This window comes from Falco rusticolus, chromosome 10, assembly GCF_015220075.1.
Source record: "Falco rusticolus isolate bFalRus1 chromosome 10, bFalRus1.pri, whole genome shotgun sequence".
Lineage (NCBI taxonomy): Eukaryota > Metazoa > Chordata > Aves > Falconiformes > Falconidae > Falco > Falco rusticolus.
Window position 1 is genome coordinate 16,522,488 of NC_051196.1, and position 18,893 is coordinate 16,541,380.

The window sequence follows — 18,893 nt, forward strand, 5'->3', positions numbered from 1 at the left end:
AATGACTTTGATAGAAAGGTGGCAGCAAAGTATCCTGAAGCGATGCTAAAGCTTATCAATAATAACCCAGGAAAAACATAACACAAGCCAAAGAGAAAGCTACAACATATGGCTTCAGTCATGTGTACCATGATGACTGTTTCAATAAAAACAAGTCAAGAGAGAAGACACCCTCAAAAAAAGTGTTAGCCTGCTTTTAACACTGCGAAACTGCAGCTTGCACATTCCTCATTTAAAAAAAAAAAAAAAGAAAAAAAAAAAAAAGAAAGAAAAGAAAAAAAGAGAAAGTTTTCTATCAAATAGAAGGAAGGGGGGGAAAAACCCAGTCCTGGCAGACCATCATCAGTTTGGTTTTACAGTGCCAGATCCACTGTGCATGTGTGGTAGCATGTCTAGGTAGCTTGAACCAGCACTTCAAAGTCCAGGGTGACATTTTTTCTGCAGTCAAATAAACAACACACACAAAAGCAACCAACCACCTCTAAGTCCTATGAGATGCAGTATCAGCATGCTGTTTTCTGCACTGCTGACGACGAAGACAGTCCTTCCCAAAATCTACTAACCCAATACACCAGGTAGGTACACATAAATCTCTGCTTATCTTGCCATTTTGGGGTTTTATCAGAGCCAAAAATTTAGTTGGACAACAGATCATTTATAAGCATAATACACACACATATAGAGATCCTTCCAAGATCTAAATTCATTTCACAATTATATTTTACTCATTGTTTAATCAAAGAGGGTTCATTTATGCAGAGCAGAAGACACTTCTGTCACTATTACACATACACATTTCTTTACTGTGACCCACTACAGATCCAAATGCGAAGTCAGGGAGAGTGGGAATGAAGGACGGAAGTCAACTGAAGAAATACTCCGTTTCACCCATCAGCAGAAAATGCATTTAATCAGAACACTTTTTGTGACACAGGACAACTGAAATGTACCTAACTAGACTATTTTAGTAGCAGTTTTTACTGCTTTACAGTGATTTCCTCAAGTCTCCTCTCCAAGAAAAAAAAATAATCTGTGAATTTAATGGCCATGACCAATCATCCATTTTTGGTATCAAAACAATAGCCTACACAAAAACTTCACAAGTCTATAGCATCACCTGTATCACTCTTGTATTTGAAGACTTTGTTGCCAAGGTCATATACTGGCATAAAGCCTGTTCACGTTATTCACATTAGTATTCACGTTAGTAATCCTACTACCTTCAGATGGTCCACTTACATGGTTAAACCTGATCAAATTTTTCACTCATGTATTACAAGTTGCATGGAATTTGGCTATGTAATTCCCACCAGAGTCAATGTCAGTTACGCAGACAGATGTGATGCTATCCTAAACGTTAATACTAGATCGTCTCCTCTTCAACTCTGCCTGCAAAGCTAACACAGCAACAAGTGAAAAGAACCTGCTTTTACTGATTTCAGCAATGTCAGACGCAGCCCGTTTCTAGTTCTTGAAGATCAGCCAACACACGAAAAGCAGAACTCCATACCTCTGAAAAGTAAGCAAAAGTACTAAATCTTGTCTTGCTTTAAGCAATATAGCTACTAAGTAGATAGCTAAAGAAACACTTACAGAAAAAAAGGGGGGCAAATAAAGCTTTATTTGTACACAACAAATGCAAACCTATCTTTCTGTATTTTACTTGGCAAAGACAGGCCAGATGCATCCTTCAATGGCGTACATATACATGCTGATTTCTTACTGCTTCAAAAACACTAAACAACAGTTGACTTTATAAAATAGATTTTCATAAAAAGGAGAATGCACTTGCCTAATTCATGATGATCTTGGCCTTATTTCTTCCAGCACAAGCCACATTTCCAGTAACAAAAGTGTCTACTGATGATTAATTTTAATGGTCCTTAATCACACATCCACTTCTCCCCATCAGAAATCTCAGACTTTGAAGCTTAAGAACACCAAAGTTTATACTACTATTCAACTCCACAGTAACGACCGAGTTGCATCAACAGTTTTATTCCAAACTTATTTTCCCCAGTAAACACAAGTCTAAGCAAAGCTCTCGTCAGTAACCTTTCCCTGGAAAATTCTATAGGAAATGAAATGTAATACTCTATTAAGACTTGTTTTGCAAACAGAAGTGAGAGAGATCACCCAAGCATGCAGAGTCATTAAAATGGATCTTACATATATCATTATAAATTTAATAATCTCCATGACGGCTAGAGTTCAAGTTAAAATGAATGTCAGCAAAGCATGACCAATTGATGTTATCCCAGCTGCCACTGAGCCTCACTTGGGGTTATATTATACATTCAGAGGCCCCACATTACATGTGCACCAAATACCCGGAGCAGGAGCAGATGGGAGATGTAGGCTTCTATACCTATCAGCAAGGAGGGACACACATAATTGCATATTAATTTTGGTGCATCAGAACAATTACAGTATACTGTGGTGTCACAGCTCGCACATGGTTTTCCCATCATACCCTATATGTAGTATAAGGTTGTGTACTTTAAGGAGGGAAAAAAGCATACTAGCAGCCTCCAGAAATTGAGTCAACAGAAGGATTTTGTTTCAACCCTTACTCATCTACTTCAGCCCCAAAATGCTTCCTTGAAAAAAAAACTAAAAGGAAGACCTTGGCAGCTTATCAGTTAATAGATCACACTTGCTGCAATTAAAATACATTTAGGACTTCTCTTTGGTTCCCCCAACTAAGTGTTCCCTAAATGTCATTTCTCTCCAAGGAAACAGCTGCATTTTATCCGATTCCTGAAAGTTTTCCAAGCTGCTTAGATTTCTAATGGGGTGACAGGGAAACCACTTTTATTCTTCAGCAGACTTGATGAAATTGTGACACAAACCTCCCCCTCTCCGAAATTAGACAGCGTTGTTGAACAGCAAAAATAATAGGTGGCGGTCAAGGGGGGGGGGGGTTCCAACTCACTTTGCAGCTGAAAAAAATCATCTGTGAAAGCTACAGGAAAAGGGAGCTCGCCACACAAAGCTGAACACACTGTTTTCTATCACCCATCAAATCTGCGTGGAAAACTATATAAATGATTTATACGGTAGAAACATGTCAAGTATTACCGTTTGCCTGACTGGTGCCAAGAAAACAACTTTGAAGTCCCAGTTGTTCACAAGCCACAGTTTGAGATTGCAACTTCATTTAGGTCAACTTAATGCACCAATGCATCAGTATTAAATAATACAATGCTACCTTGACACACAGAGCTTCCACAAAGCACTTGTACAAAATACGGTCCGCCAGCTGACGTTAAGCACGTTCCACTGTGCATTTTGTTTGTTTTCAAGGCAAAGTCACATCTGGAAACTACAGTAAAATGTGAATGCTACCATCAGGACAAGGAGGATGCTGACAAGCATACAACACTTTCAGCAGATTTAATCACCAAATCCCAAGAAAGCAATTTTAAGCTCTCTAATGATACCAATAAAAAAGCTGAAGCTAAAATAAATCAATAACCTCACCAGACTCAGTAAGAGTCAGTACATCAGTCATCCATTTACACTGTATGTCTCTTCATCAACAACTATCCAAAATTCTGGCAGTTTTTCCCTTCTTTCACTCATATTACAATCCTCCCTTCCCTCAGCGCTCCGTTCCACACACTGAAATAAGCCTGAACAGAGAGACAAACATTTTTAAAAAAAGAAATATCCATAACCAAAAGAGATCTACGGCCAGCTAAGCGTGGCATGCAGCAACTGCAATTGATAAAAGAGTTATAAGGAGCTCTTCTGCCACTTGTACCTCATTCAGCAAGTTAAGCAGAAAGTGCTTCTGCCTTTTGTCACTTACCCTTTTTTGATCTTCCAGTCCATGTGTCACAGGCTTTCTTTTCTGATGTTGGCTGGATTCAGAGCCAGGTTCCATTTCCCAGCTACAAGGACTCTTCCAGCGTCTTTAAGCTTTCCCTAAAAATCCATAGTATGAACAACAAAAATCTAAAAATAATAAAAAAAGGCAAGCAAATTCCTTCAAATCTCGTCCATCCTTTTTATCATCCTTCTAAATTCTGGTTTGCCATCACTGCTCATTATCTTAACAAGCAGCCATTCTGTGAGCCTCTATATCCTATTTTAGCTCAGATGAAGGTTTCCATTTACGTGCCTTACAGAAGGATGACAGAGCTGAATCCAAACCCAGTAGTTTGTGCCACATTATTGCTCCATCAGCAGCCTTTTCAGTGCATTCCTGGCACAGATAATTTATATGTCAATAAAGGTGTAAATGTGCATTTAATCCACTGTGTTGATATTATCAGCATCCCTCTCTTGGGCCACCTTCCTCCCATAAATCAATGTAAACACTTCACAGCGATAATTGCCTTTTGCATATCTAGCAGGTGTTAATTACGTAAAATCATCCATGCATGCTTGTCATCTTCTTCCATGTATTCAACCAAATACCTAAAAGGGGAGGAAAAAAGCAGTTTTTACCACCTTGAAAGAAAACATAGAGCTACTGATATCCTTTGCCCACCACCAGAAGCCACAGGTCAAAACCGATACAATAATTGCCTATTTTGTACATACAAAGCCTCTCAAAATGCTCTGATGCCTATTTAGCATGTTACCTTGCCTCTGGAGCATCTCACATGAAACCACCCCAGAACGACAGCACTGTACATCAGAGTCGAGCCTACTGTGATGCCGACTGAAGCCTGCAAGGATTCAGCTTCTGGATCTACAGCCTAATTCATTACTCTTCTGGGGTCTCTTACCCAGGGATCTTTCTTTTATTTGGTTATTGTGTGCCACCTCCCAAAATCCTGGGTACCGGAATACATCAACAAACGGGTTACACTGTTACACTTGGGAAAGAAAGCAGCACCTGAAATTACAGGTTAGCAACTCAACCACCATATAATATTGGGGGTTTTGTACTTAGAAGCCCAAGTATACCACAGAGACAAATCGCTTCCCGAGCTAACTTGTAAGGTGGGATCAATATCAGCTGGATTCAATAGGCAGGCACCAGCAAAAGCACATTTATTAAGCTGGATTCCATATCTAAAAAAGGCTAAATATTAAAAGATTTTTAGCAACCTTCGTCAAGCATGGTTTAAGACCACCTACTTAGCTGCATGCTGTCGATACAAGCTCTGGTCATAAGCACCAAAAAAACCCAAAGCCAAGTATCCTATGTAACCAAAGAAGATGATAAAAAAGAAGGCAGTCTTAATAATCAGGTATTCACCCATCACTAAAGGATGGATAGCATGAAAAATGAATGCTTCTGTAAACACAGTAGAAACTGGATATCTCTGCCCCACCCCCATCTTTCTACAAAGCTTCAGCACTACCTGAACTCAATACCTGCATCAAATACCTGCCTTGGATCCAACTGGGATTTTTGGTCAAATGCATAAACAGGTTTGCTCTACATGCCCCATTCCCTTGTTATTCCAAGGTAAAAAAATAAAAGCCACAAGACAACAGGTAGAAATACTGCTTTTGCCTATCACTTGAAACACCCCTTCACTGCTCCTCACAGCAAAGCAGTAGGTCGTTAATGCAGTTCTTTTTCTTCTGCCGAGTATAGGAAAGGATGTGACTGATCACAGTGTTGCTGCTGTGCTTTGCCATTTGAGAATGATCTAAAAACACATTAACCTGTTTTACAGAGAAACAAGATGTTTCAAATTTTATTTTGAACAACCACCTCCTCCTGGTCTGTGGTTTCACACCTGCTGACGATATCCATGGAAATCATACAGGTAGCCTGAAGGCAATAAAGGACCTTTGACCTTTGCAACAAGTATCAATGCAAAAAAAGCCACAGCCAACTTTTATAAATATCCTCAAGTCCCACCAACGAAAACTTTTTCCCTCCAGTGATTTCACTGTGATGTGACACACGAGGCTGCATCAGTCACATCGTGTAATGCCATGCTGGAATAGCATGACATAACCGGTGCAACTAAGGACGCCGTCTCTCTGCGTGAAAAGGTCTCCTGAACCAGAAAAAAAAATTTAAAGAAAAATAAAAAAAGGAAGAAAGTGCAACCCCTTTGGAAGGTCCTGAGCATTTGATGTCATGGCTTTAACCATCGTGGAAACAGACAGGCTCTCTGGGGAAATGCACAAATGTCTACTTGTATACAGCACTCCGTCTGTGCCGGTAACCTCAGAGCACGCATTGCCGGCTATGCAGTGTCACTGCGTGAGTTAGCCACACCAAGCTTCGTCTAAAACAAATTACATTCAAGTTTATCCTGAAGCTTGAAAAGCTATTTAATTCAAACTGGCCACAAAACAAAATATTAAGTATCTTGATTGAATTTATTCTTATTCCCTCCAACAAAAAGAAGTTTCACTTTTTATCTCTGTGGCATGCCTATTTGCAAAGATGGGTTTGTTAACAGAAGAGACATTAAAAACAAAATAGAAACTTTTAGAAGAAAAAGGAAAAAAAAGAAAAGAGTAAAGCTGGCCGCCCAACCCCACATACAGCCATCAGACGTGAAACCCAGCAGAATGTCAAGCACCCAGAACCCCGGCACCCCCTTTTCTCATGGCTGCAGCACCCCGAGGCTCCAGGTGGGACCGGACTGGGGACCCCCCCCGGAAAAAACACACCGAGGAGCTGGGACCCTCGGCCCGGCTGGGCTGGGGCAGGCGGCGACACCCCGGGGACGGGCTGGCAACCCCCGCGGGAACACCGCGCCCCCGCCCCACGAGCAGGCGCCCCCGGGCAGCCCCCCCGCGGGCCCGCCGCTGCGTTGTTATCATCCCTTCCCCTCCTAAAACAACAAACAAGCCGGCAGCGTCGGAAACGTTTCATTCCCGCAGCTGCCCAGGGCTCCCCGCAGACAGGCACACCGCGATACCAAACGCATTCGCGGGTCTTTCTCCACAAGTTACTGTGGGTTCGGGGCTTTTTTGTTTTTTCTTGTGCGTAGGTTTTAAATAATAATGAAAATAATAAAAGCACAGCAGCAAGTTTCCCGGCCGGTGACACAGCCCCGCGGGGGCACCCCCACGGACCACCCGCGCTCCCCGGGAAGGGCGAGCACCCCTCTGCCCCAGCACACAATGAACATCACCACCATCACCATTACCGCCAGGAGAGCCCCCCCCGGGGGGAGCGGCGGCAGCGGCCCCCCCCGCCGCCCCCCACCCGCCCGAGCGATGCGCGCAGGAGCCGCTCCCGCCCAGCGCGGCGGCAGGGGCGGGCGGCGCGGCGGCCGGGGCACAGCCCCACCGGGAGGACCGGCCCGAGCCCAGCGAGGCACGGCCGGCCGCCGGCCCCTCGCCGCCGGCGGGGCGCGGAGGGCCGCGGCTCTCCCGCCGCCGGGACCAAACTTTCGCATCCCGCCTGCGAGCCGGGCGGGCTCCCGCCGGTACCTGGCGCTGCTGCGGCGGGGCGGGCGGCTGGGCGCGCTGCTCTTCCCGCGGGCCGGCGGCCCATGCGCCCGGGGCAGGGCCGGGGGCCGCCCCTGCACGCCCGGCTCCGGCTGCGACTGCGGCTCCGGCTGCGGCCCCGCCGCTCCGCGCTGCCGCTACTCACTCTCCCGTTGCCCCGGCAACTGCCTCCCGCCCCTCTCCGCCTCATCCCCTCCCTCCTCACGGCTCCGCCCGCGGTAGCCAACCACAGGGCGCCCGCCGTGCCCACGTGGGGCCGGCGGACCAATGGGAGGCGGGGGCCGCGGCCGGCGAAGTCAATGAAGAGCCTCTTCCCAGGCGGGAGCAGGGTGTGAGGGGCGGTAGAAGGGCGCGGCCCCGCCCTGGCGGGAAGCGGCCCTCAGGGCGGGGCTGCCACTAGCCCCGCCTCTTCGTCCTGGCCCCGCCCCTCCCCTCAGCCCTGCGGCGGAAGATGGCGGCCGGGAGCCAGCTGCGTGTGGCGGGACGGGGTGGCCGGGCCGGGCCAAGCGCCGGGCTCCAGCCGCGGCTGCCCGATCCCCGGGCAAGCCCCTTAGGCTGTCCCGTATCGCCTGCCTTGCCGCCCCCTCAGCCCGGTGCGGTGAGGGCAGACGGGTGCACGGGCAGGGAGGCCACGGCGCCAGGCAGTGTAGCTTGCCCAGCACTGCTAATGCAGGGCACGGCTGGTGCCAGGCACTGCCTGATGTGACAAACATGGCACCAGCCTCCTCTTAGCACAGGTGCGTCGATGGCATGGAGCAGAGCCAGCCTGCGCCAGAGCCTTGCCGGCGTTAACGAACCAGCGCTAACAAGGCCACTGGGATGTAGGTTTAGCCCGAGGCGTGGGCAGGCTCCAGCCCGGCGGGAGCTGTGGCCGTGCCATGGCCGTGCCTGGGCCCCGGCAGGGCTCCGCAGCACGAGGCATTCCCTCGGCCTCCCCGTTGCTGAGCAAACCCTGCCTGAGCCACACCGCTGCTGGGGGCAAGCAAAAGAAATACCAGGTACCGTCACCGATGCAAAATGCGTGGGGTTTACGTGGAGAGATTTGGCCTCAAACTGAAATGTGCTTTTTATAGGGAGAGACGGTGCTGTGACACCTCGTGTTTAGAGAACAGGAGTGTCAAAGTCAAGGCTGGCTGGAGGCCACGGAAGCGGGTAGTGTCAAGGGACCATGGATTTCTGAAGGCAGCCAGCCGCTCACGGCTCACCACCTGCTCTGTCTGCAGTCCAAGAAACCCAGGATGGCTACTGCCTGCCACCTTTAGGGAGAGGCCAGCACAGAGAGGAGTGGACCCGGTTCCTCAGGAGGATATATTCAGCAGGATCATGGCACCAGCCCAAGATCTCAAGGCATTTACCTAATTTTCTGTATAAACTTTAGCAAATCCTGTATGTGACTCCTCCTGTGGCGCCTCATTCTTGAGGAAAGAAAATTCAGTTCTCCCCCCAGATAAAAATACGACTGCGGTTTCACCTTGCTTTTAGCTTTATCCTCAGGATTGCTGATTCAGCAGAGCTACAGCTTTCAGCCCAGTATCCAGGATGTCTGCTAACATGGAACACCAGTAAATAAAATTTACATCTCATCTAGACTGTTTCTTTAGTTTAAATGTTAAAGTATGTGGTCTCTGTAAAAAGAAGTCTATGAACTTACAGTGCCTGAGGTTTTGCTTAAATTTACCTGGAAAAACAAGATGCTGCCAGCACCTGGGCTGCTGTGGCTCTTGGGACCTTTAAGGGCATCGTGGCTGGCAGAAGGCTTCACCGCGACGCTCGGTCTCGCCCATGCCCTAAGGCCTTTGCAAGCATTCAGTGTGCTTGCTGAATGCCAGCTCCTATGGAAAATGACATTTCTGTCACTCGGTACGTGAGCTGCCATTTTTTCTATCTGATCAATGTTTCACATGCAGACAACAGCAATGAAAGATTAAGCCAGATTGGTTCTTTGGTAATTTCAGGTGGCGTTTTAGTACGGAAAGAGATGGTTTATAATATACCAGTAAGAAACTCAGCCTCTGCTGTAACGTTTTTATATTTAAAAAATCATCTTTTAAAATATGTGGCTAGAGGTAGAAAAGAAGATTATAACAGCCTAGTCTGTGATAAAGGAAAATTTCAATTCAATGGGACTGCTGTAAAGACCCTTATTTATTTTTCTCAGCAGTTGCATTTTGCTTTTCACTAGCTTGCCTGCAGCTTTGGTTGCTGTGGAGGTTTTCTTCTGTAAATTCTTCAAAGTGATGGATTTTGCCTTTGAAAGAATGCTTGACTGTAGAGAACTACAGAAGTGTAACCTTTTTTATTTTTTTCCTGTGCATGTGTGATGCTTTGAGCTTTGAAAAGACGGGTGTACCGCCACCTCTTTTGTTAATTTGCATGCCAAGAGCCTGGAAATTTGCATCACTGGGTTCATGCTCCCCTACTGAAAGGCAAGGACTGTGAGCTTCTACTTTTTCCAGTTAAAGGTCATCTGCAAATACATGTTCCTCTCTGGCTCAGATGAGCGAGACATGCAGCATTTTACCAATCAAAGAAGTCTAGGGCATGTTTTTGTTGATTAAATGTTACAGTTATAGTAAGAAGCACTAATGTACAAACTGTTGCACATGTGTACCCTCACCAACACTTACAATCTGGAAGGACAAAATGCAAGATTAAAAAGCCAACATTTTAATGTCTATTTCAGGCACAGAGCTGCTGAGAGGAATTTGCCAAAATCAGGTCTCCCAACTGACTTCAGCATGTTAACCACAAGCTATTCCCCCTCTTGTTGGTACTTAGCCTTTTGATGTGTTCCAGCCTGTTAGATAGGTAAAAGTAATCATGTGTGAAGTTACAGGCTTGGACTCTAAAAAGACAGTGATCAAAGCCCACTTTCTCATCTTGGTGATGAAAAATGAAACCAGGAGCATTTTGATGACTTTGTTGGACATTAGTACAGTAATAATTCTCTCTTAATTTAAGAATGCTTATATACCAGCAGGTAACAGTCATTGTCCTACAAAAATCAGTAACAAAACACTTCAAACGCACACCTTTAGTCTAGTGATAATGTCATTCAAATCCCAATACGATTCCCATGAAAAAGCCATTTAGTATGTTCACAGAAATGAAATGATGGTGGGGTAGGAGCACCAGCTGGGGACTCAGGACTCCTGAATCTGTCAACTGTCATCTAAGCTCACACCAGGTACTGTGGAAGCATGCTGGGTTCCCACAGGATAAAAACTAAATGCCAGCCATGCATTGTAAATGCATTAAATCAAAGATTGCCTTTTACCACAATTTCCACGGAAATTCTAACAAAATGAGCCCTTGATCTTAGCTGGAACTTTGAGATACCACGTCCACAATGATTAAGCGCACACTAATACTGAACGTGCCTTGAAGTTGTGATCTCAGCAAAGACAGCAGGATCTGGCCCAACGCGTTTTAATTACCACTGCAATACAAGGCCACTTAAATGCTGTGAAGGCCAAGATCCCATGATCACGCTCTTCACCATAACCATTTGAAAATATGAGGCCTCTTTTGCAAAGTGGTTTTTTTCTGACACAGCAAAATGTCACTGAAAGTTCAGTTCTAAAACAGTAAAAGATGCCTAAAAATACTGAATATTATTCATATTCTTGAAGAACTAGATTTTATAGTAAGTGAAATATCAGTTTCATAATTAGAAAACAAAACATTCATAAACAGCTACATACAATTCATCATCTAAAGAGTTTAAATCATTTAACTTCAGATAATTCAGCTTTGATCCTTAGACTGTAAGAGTCAACATTTCCTGAGGTGTTTTCACAGACTTTTCAGGACAATCTTGAATTCATTTGTCTGTGTATCTGCTGCAGGGTCTGGTAAACCATTCTGTTACGAAACTGATGGCTGCAATGGCAGGAGTGTTTAGGGAGCAGAAAAACAGGGATGTTAAACTAAAATAGCAAAGCTTTCATTAATTTTTCAGGCTCTGTTATGTACCTTTTAGCTTTTGGATAATCAAATTGAATGTTCATATAAGCTCTGACTTAAAGCAATGCATTCTTAAAAATGTCTTATTTTGCATTTTTGATCTTGGGGATAGAATGCCTCCTGAAAATCTATTTCCCTCAATGAAATCCAATATAACCTTTGAAAGCTTAACTCTTGAGATAGCTAATAGGTTTCCTCTAGGACAGCCAGATGCTGCCATTCTTTGTTGTATTCTCTGGCAGGGGGCTGATTGCTTTGTTTTTTTGAATAATAAAGATTTCTTTGAATAAAATTGAGGTTTGGCAAATGAAATCAAGTGCTCATTTGATCACTGGGACAAGACAGGTATATAATATCCCAACAACTGCTTCACCCATTTACATCTCATGTGATCTGAAAACCATTAGACTAAAGAGGAAGTTCAAATGCTAAATTTAAATGACAGTTTTAAAAGAAAAAGGACAGCTGTTCTCTAAGAATTATGTCCACCCACCCTGCACTTGGTAAAAGGTGGGTATCCCTACTTCTTTGGTGAGAAATATGTAGATTCCTCACTCGCAGCTCACAAGGGCAGTTGTTTAGATGAGTAAAACGTCACAAAACCATGTCTCTACAGCAGTTTACCTGAGCTAAGGATTTGCTTCACAGTGCCTTGTATTTACAGCGTAAATATTCTAAGACAACCCTCTATCAACTGTCAGTATTGTTATCCAGCTCCTCAGAGTTGTCACTGTATTTCCATGGTTAGAATGTGTCGCTGCTAACTTCACCTGTGGCTCGTACCCATGGTCAGCCAGCATCTTCCATGGTCACTCATTACTACAGTAAAAAAACTTTGCAAGCATTAGAATTGCATTAAGCCCTTGTCCCAAGATTTTAACGGTACTCCCATTCTACCAAAGCAACCTTCTCTCTCCTTTACCCAGCACGTATGTTCTCTCAGGATACCAGAATTTTTTAGAAAGTGGCATCTCGCCGCACTGTGATTCCATCACTGTCAAGCACTTCAGTTGCATCAAGGCATCAAACTCATGGTACTGCCTTATGTGCTTTAAGATAAAACAGAAGTAGGAAGAAGCAATTTGATCACATTTGTTTAATCCTTGCTTTGGGAGGTGAGGCTAGGAGCAGACCCCAGTATTTTGTGTGCATTCCCAGGGTCTTCCCTGAACATCTGCCAGATGTGGTGGCATTCTTAAAATTCTCTTTGCTGTTAGTGTCTCCCTGGCCTCTGAAGCCTGGCCGCCTAATTGGAAACAAACCCTTTCTCAGGCTGCCAAAGGAAGTGGGATGTACTAACCCTCACACCATGCTCGCCTCAGCCTGCAACCGCTGTGTGACCCGGGGATTCCTCCTTGGCAGTGGGGACACTGCTAACCATGGGCAACTTCACAGTGCAGAATGGGCATCATTGTTTGGTGCAAAGTCCATCTACAAGAAGCCCGCCTGACCTGTTACACACTGCACACTTTTCAAGATTTGAGACCTTTGTTTTGCTTGAACAAGACACCTTGAGAGTGTCTCAGGAGACCCACATTCAAACAAGTTCTCCAGAACACATCTTCCACGTTGGCATTTATCTGAATGGAATCTGTCTTACCAGTTAGTCATGTATACTGTAAAAGGTTTTAGGCTGCATATAAACTTGTTTAATGAAGCTGAATACTGCAAGCATAAGCAGCAGAAATATTTTGTTTACTTAACATTTATACACACTCAAGTGAAAGCTTGTTAAGTTTGGTTGGCTTAGCTTGTTTTCAGAAGGGACCTAGAAGGCTGAAAAGATTAAACAAACAAACATATGCATAACAACACCATAATTCATATTAGCATTCTAGTTAAGTCAATGATTAATTCGTCTTTGAGAAGTGGTGGTAAAACAACTCTAGTCTAATATCTAGTAGCAATATTACAATCAACTCAAAATTCCAGATCATATCAACACATGCATATGTAATACAGGAGAAACTTTCAGAGCCTAAACTTTAAAGAGAAATCTGAATAAATATATGCTGATGTGAGTATTTAAATATAGATTCAAACTAGCTACTCTCCACAATTGGCTTGTAGATATCTACTCTGTCTGCAAACAAAGAGGTCACTAGAGTTTTCTACTGACTTCAAGTGGCTGAACTGGAAGAGCAGGATAGTGTCACAGCAGCAGCAGAACGAAGCAACTCTGAAATACATTGGCTGTTGTCAGAAAGGTTCATATGAACTCCAGTGGGATGATGAGAGACACTACAATGGTATCTTGTTAAAAACGTGAGTAGCTGTTCCATCTCGGGCAATCAACATCATGAATGTTGTAACTGAGCTTTGAATGCAGGTTTGGGGGGGGGGGGGGTGTGTGTCTCCCCAGTGATAACAAGTTCTCCATCCTATTTGTCAGTAAAGACTGCAGTAACACAAAGCATTACCCTGCTGGGAGCCATAAGACCAGCACCAGAGAGAAAACTGAAACCTGCATAAGGTCAGTCTTTTCACACTGACTCAGAAGGCAGGAAACTGAGCCTTTCCTCTTGGAGACCGTGAAAGACAGTGTGGGATGCCCAGTATGGATTAAAAGGGCAGTCATGAATGCCTGAGAAAAGTAACTTTCTACAGATTTTAACTAGTGGCTACAGCAGAGAGGGAATTTCTTATCTTAGCAGGCTAGAAGAGGGGGACTTTCAACGTCCAAATCAAGAAGCTTAGATGGCAGCCCTTCCTTACTTATTCTAACTCTGTCCTTAAATGTGCAGCATTCCAATGTCTTGAAAAGGCTGTTGGCTTACCTCCCGCAGGCTCACTAACAGCTCTTACCCTTCTCCAATTTTCTTTGCAGGGAAAAAGAAATTACTGGGAAGGTCCATAGACAATCTTGTGGCTACAGAGATAAATTGTTAAGGTGGGGTGGGGGAAAAAAAATGAATTCCTTGTGTCCCAACAGTAACACCTGCAACAGTTTTTTGTGAATGTTAGTCTGGGATGTTGGGGTTTGGGGTATTAATTTCAGTAATATTATTAAAGGCTTCTATAGGTTTTAGATTGTAACAGAAACAGAAGCAGCTGTGTTCGCGGATGATTTAGCAGTTCCAGATAGAAGTTGGTAGGCTAAGATGCTCTCTGACTGGGTAAGGCCCTGAGAAACCTGGTCTGATCTCATAGCTGACCTTGCTTTGAGCAGAAGGTTGGACTAGAGATCTTCCAAGGTCATTCTAACCTGAATTATCCTATCATCCTATGAAAATAGAGGATCTGCTTTACAGAAACCAATGCAGATGTTAGGACAGAGAAGATGGTTCCCATCTAGAAAAGAAATTACACATTTTTAAAAGATTGTGTTATGCCAGTTACATTACAATCTAAAGTTACATAAACCGATAGAGGAACTTCTGGTTTCCTAATATAAGCCTATGAAGAGAGCAGCATGAATCTTTCAGCACTGATGCAGTCCTGCAAGATTCAGCTGGATTTAACCAGGACCACATTTTAATTGGGGAAGCACAGAGAGGGTGAATAGAAGATTAAAAACACTGCTAAGAAGTTTTTACATTGAATTTGTTAATATGAAAAAGATTCTTGAAAAAAGTGGGCATTTACAACCTCACATTATCTGTACATCAAAAGAAAACATATTTTCCTCAATTCTAAGGTAAGTTTATATGATTACAAAGATCTTCATGAACAGGTGAGCTAAGAGAGAGAAGGAGAGAGGTTGTGGGTTCACATTTTTGCACTTCTATAATCTCTTTCATCTAAGGATTTCAAAGCACTCCATAGACATTAATGAATTAAGTCTCACAGCAGTCTGAGAGAAAAGATAATGATTTAAAGACTGAAATTCAAAGAGATGAATGTATATAAAGGGGAAATAGCGCACCTAAAACTTCATCTAGAACTTAGACCATATGGAAAATCCACTATTTTCCTCTTCATTTATATCCTACGTGCCTTCAAGCCAAATCACAGGACTGGAAAAATTGTTAAGAAGTGTTTACTACTACATACATACAGACAGTCTGGACACAATAACAGTACTAGCAGAAATGAACAGGGAATAGATCAGACTGAAAAAAACCCAGGTTGTTTTGAACGTGTAAAACTTAGTTTCAGCCTATAGAGGTAACAGATATTGCAGAATACTGTTATATTGAAAAGAATTTGCTTTGCAAATTAGAGCATTCAGGATTGTATGAAATAACCAAGCCAGTAGTTAGAGAACGCCTTCCTCCTCAGAATCAAACCCAATCTCTGAACACAGAGGTCACGGCAGAAGGAAGGAATCTTGGCACTTATTGGAAGGCACAGTATACAAAACATTAGAATGCACTCACATCTTTAATAACTAGCCAAATTCCTGTGCCTCTGTTAACCTGACAAGTTTCAGATATAAATAATTCTATTGATACTTAGCAGAATTCATCCCAAAGCATGCAATGTCATGTGCGATGATAAAAATAGCAGTTTTCAGAAAGCAAGCATAGCCTTTGATGCACAGGGACGTGGCATTTCAGGAGGTGAGCAGTATTCTATGAAGTTTTGCAACTTTTCTTCCCCTTTTATGTTTCCATTGGTCACAGATACACTTTCCTTTCAAGCATATTTGCGTTCTCCAAGCTGTAAAAATTCATAAGCAAGACCCAAAGGGAAAGTGCCTTGTATCTTCCAGGGAGAATATGTGCTGTAATCGTTAATGAGAGATGTCTCTTGGTGTATGGCTTTCATTCAACAGAAGAGACAAAGGTCCTGTTAAGGGCATGTAATTTCCTACCTCAGAAGTTCTTACTGCCTGGGGCATTAGGAAATGAACCTTTTTGCAATTTGATTTTTCTTCCCAAAGTTTGTTTTAATTGATTATTCATAAATTGAACAGAGCTAGAAATGGGGAAGTATCTGCTTACAGAGAAAATAGCTTCACATCAGTCAAGAATACCTGCAATTACAAGTGGGAGGTCATTTCACACTCTATAAAAAGCAAAGACCTGAGTTATAATATGTGCATGTTAGCCTTTATTTAGAATGATGATAATCAAGCTTCAAGATAAATATCTAGGAGCAAATTTTTTTCCCCTGTAGGAGATCACTATTCCAAGTGTTCACCTATAAGCGCTCCTGAGTCACTTTGGCCAGCAACCACTTTGTTCAAAAGAAGAGCATAATTTAAAGGTCATCCTCCCTTTTGCTTTGCGCTGCAACATACTTCCACCTCTGTAGAGAGTATGGCAAGCTGAAAAAATGTCCAGCCCCCAAATCAGCATCATTATGCAGACTGACCAGGAATAGCAGCACTGTAGTAGCAAGCCAGCTGCATCTATCCCTCTAAAACTACCCTACAGCCTTAGAAAGTAAAAGCTGATGCACCGAGTCACGCCAAGGGACCATGCATCTCAGTATAGAAGGAAAGGCACGGAAGGGTTTGAGAGGTCTGCAAAATTTTAGCTGCCAAACTGGCCTTCATCTCAAAAATCTTCACACACACATCATTAACAGATTAAGAGCTTAAACCTCCAGTTTCTTCAGCACAGGCTTCTCTCAGTTGAAGGTTATTTTATCTTTCGTGAGTAGCAACAGCCTTTATCTTCTCTATGGCATTGCTATTAAGAGTGGCATTTATTTCCGTTACTATTAATGGATCTGGATGAACAGTAAAATTTTACTTGTTAATCCAAACTCTGTAATGATGTGCAGCATCAAGATACATGTAGTTCTTTCTTCTAGAAATTGTCTGGACTCTCTCTCAATGTATTGCTTACGTGCCATACACACACCACAGCATTTTACTTTTCAGTACCCCAAGAACTGGGGCAAGATGCTGCTTATCCCAGGCTGACAGAGCTCAGACAACACCCATCAGCTCAGGAAGGCTTTTTTACCCAGAGCTGAAAAACACTGAAGGTAGAAGATTTTTAGATCTCAACAGTAGTTTGTTCGCTGTCATATGTGGAAATGCGTTTAGAGTGTTTAAGTGCTAAATTCTTACTTTCTGACAAGCTGCTCCATCACCTATGTTTTTCACTTTCAAAATTACTCCCCTAAAGCACTGAAGCAAAGGTATTTAAACTGATGCATCTAAACTGAATAATGTCTATTCAAAAAGAAATGTGTAAGGAAGCCTAAGGATGGCTCAATCCGTCTGTCTTGACAGAAGCTACTTATATCCAAGAAGTCAGTGTTTCCTCTGACAGAGTGCAACACATTCTCCCTGTATTATTTGTTTTTTAAAAAGACTTTAAACCAAATTCACAAATCCAAACATTCAGATACTGGGAAGATCACCTTTCCAGATGGAAAAAAGTAAATAACACCTTATCTTGTATAACACTTTCAAAACCAAGCTCTAGCTCCACAGAGTATGCCTTTGTTCATTTACTGCTAAGACTGGCTTCACTGCTAGCCTATAATTCTAGGGAGCTGATGAAAATGCATTGATTTTGCTTGTGTTACTCATAGAGCTAATAATTCTATTCTAATTACTTCCATGACACTGACACTACTAAGTACTAATTCAGACACTAGTTCTAAGATACAACGGACACTATAAGTTCCCCTGCTGCCTTGGGTGCCCCAAGCTGGCCAAGCAAACTCAAAAAAGCAAGAATATGACTGAGTAGAATTCAGGCAGTTCTTGGTCCAAGCTGAGGCATTCAGCATCTCAGTGAGGCGTGCAGCTTGGCCGCTGCCTAACTGCATGACCCTACGGTGCCACGTACCAATAACAGCAATGTTAGGTGCACACCAGAGAGAGTTTAAATCAGATCTACAAAAAATCCCATGAAGAATAAAGGAAACGTGTTTGTTCCCAAGACAGGCTAGCACAATACTGAGTTGTCTTCTTGTTCGCTTCTGCTGTTGTCAAATCAACCTGCTACAGTCTTTTCCCTTTTTGTATACTGTAAAACTATCAATGACTGCTAGTTATCACATACTGTTCTATTTAAACACCACTTAAATTTTCATTGCAGTTAACAGGGACTGTCTTTACTTCGTTTGCAAGTATCTACTCCCATGAACTTAATGGGTTCAAGCAGTTCCAGAAAATGAAAATCCATCCTAACATGAGCCAAAATTTACAGCACGCAAAACAAACCTAATACAATTATTTCATACTGGCAGGCCTAACCTGACACCTTGAACTATGTAAAATATTTTCAGGGGAAGGAGAAGACTGGGGGAAGAACAGTTGCAGATGAACCACAGTTGTGAAGTCTGCACCTACCACCTTTGTATATAAAACAGTTGATACCACAACTCTGCAGTGCTCAGCTGCTGTGGATGAACCAAAAGAGGCATCGGTTTGGTGGCAACATGCACCTCAGGTGAACAGCTCTCTGCCTTTTTATAAACTGTTAAAACAAAGCTGAAGGACAGTAGAAACAAAACCTGAAGAACTAATTTCTAAGGTAACCACAGCTGGATTATGTTTATTTTGGCTTATTTCTTCTTTAGATTCAATGTCTTCTACAGTCCTTGGAGCAAGGAATCTTCTTTCGAAGACTGCAGTAAAATTAATACCGATAGAAGATTCATTTATTTTTCGGCAATTTCACCGAAACCTAGCT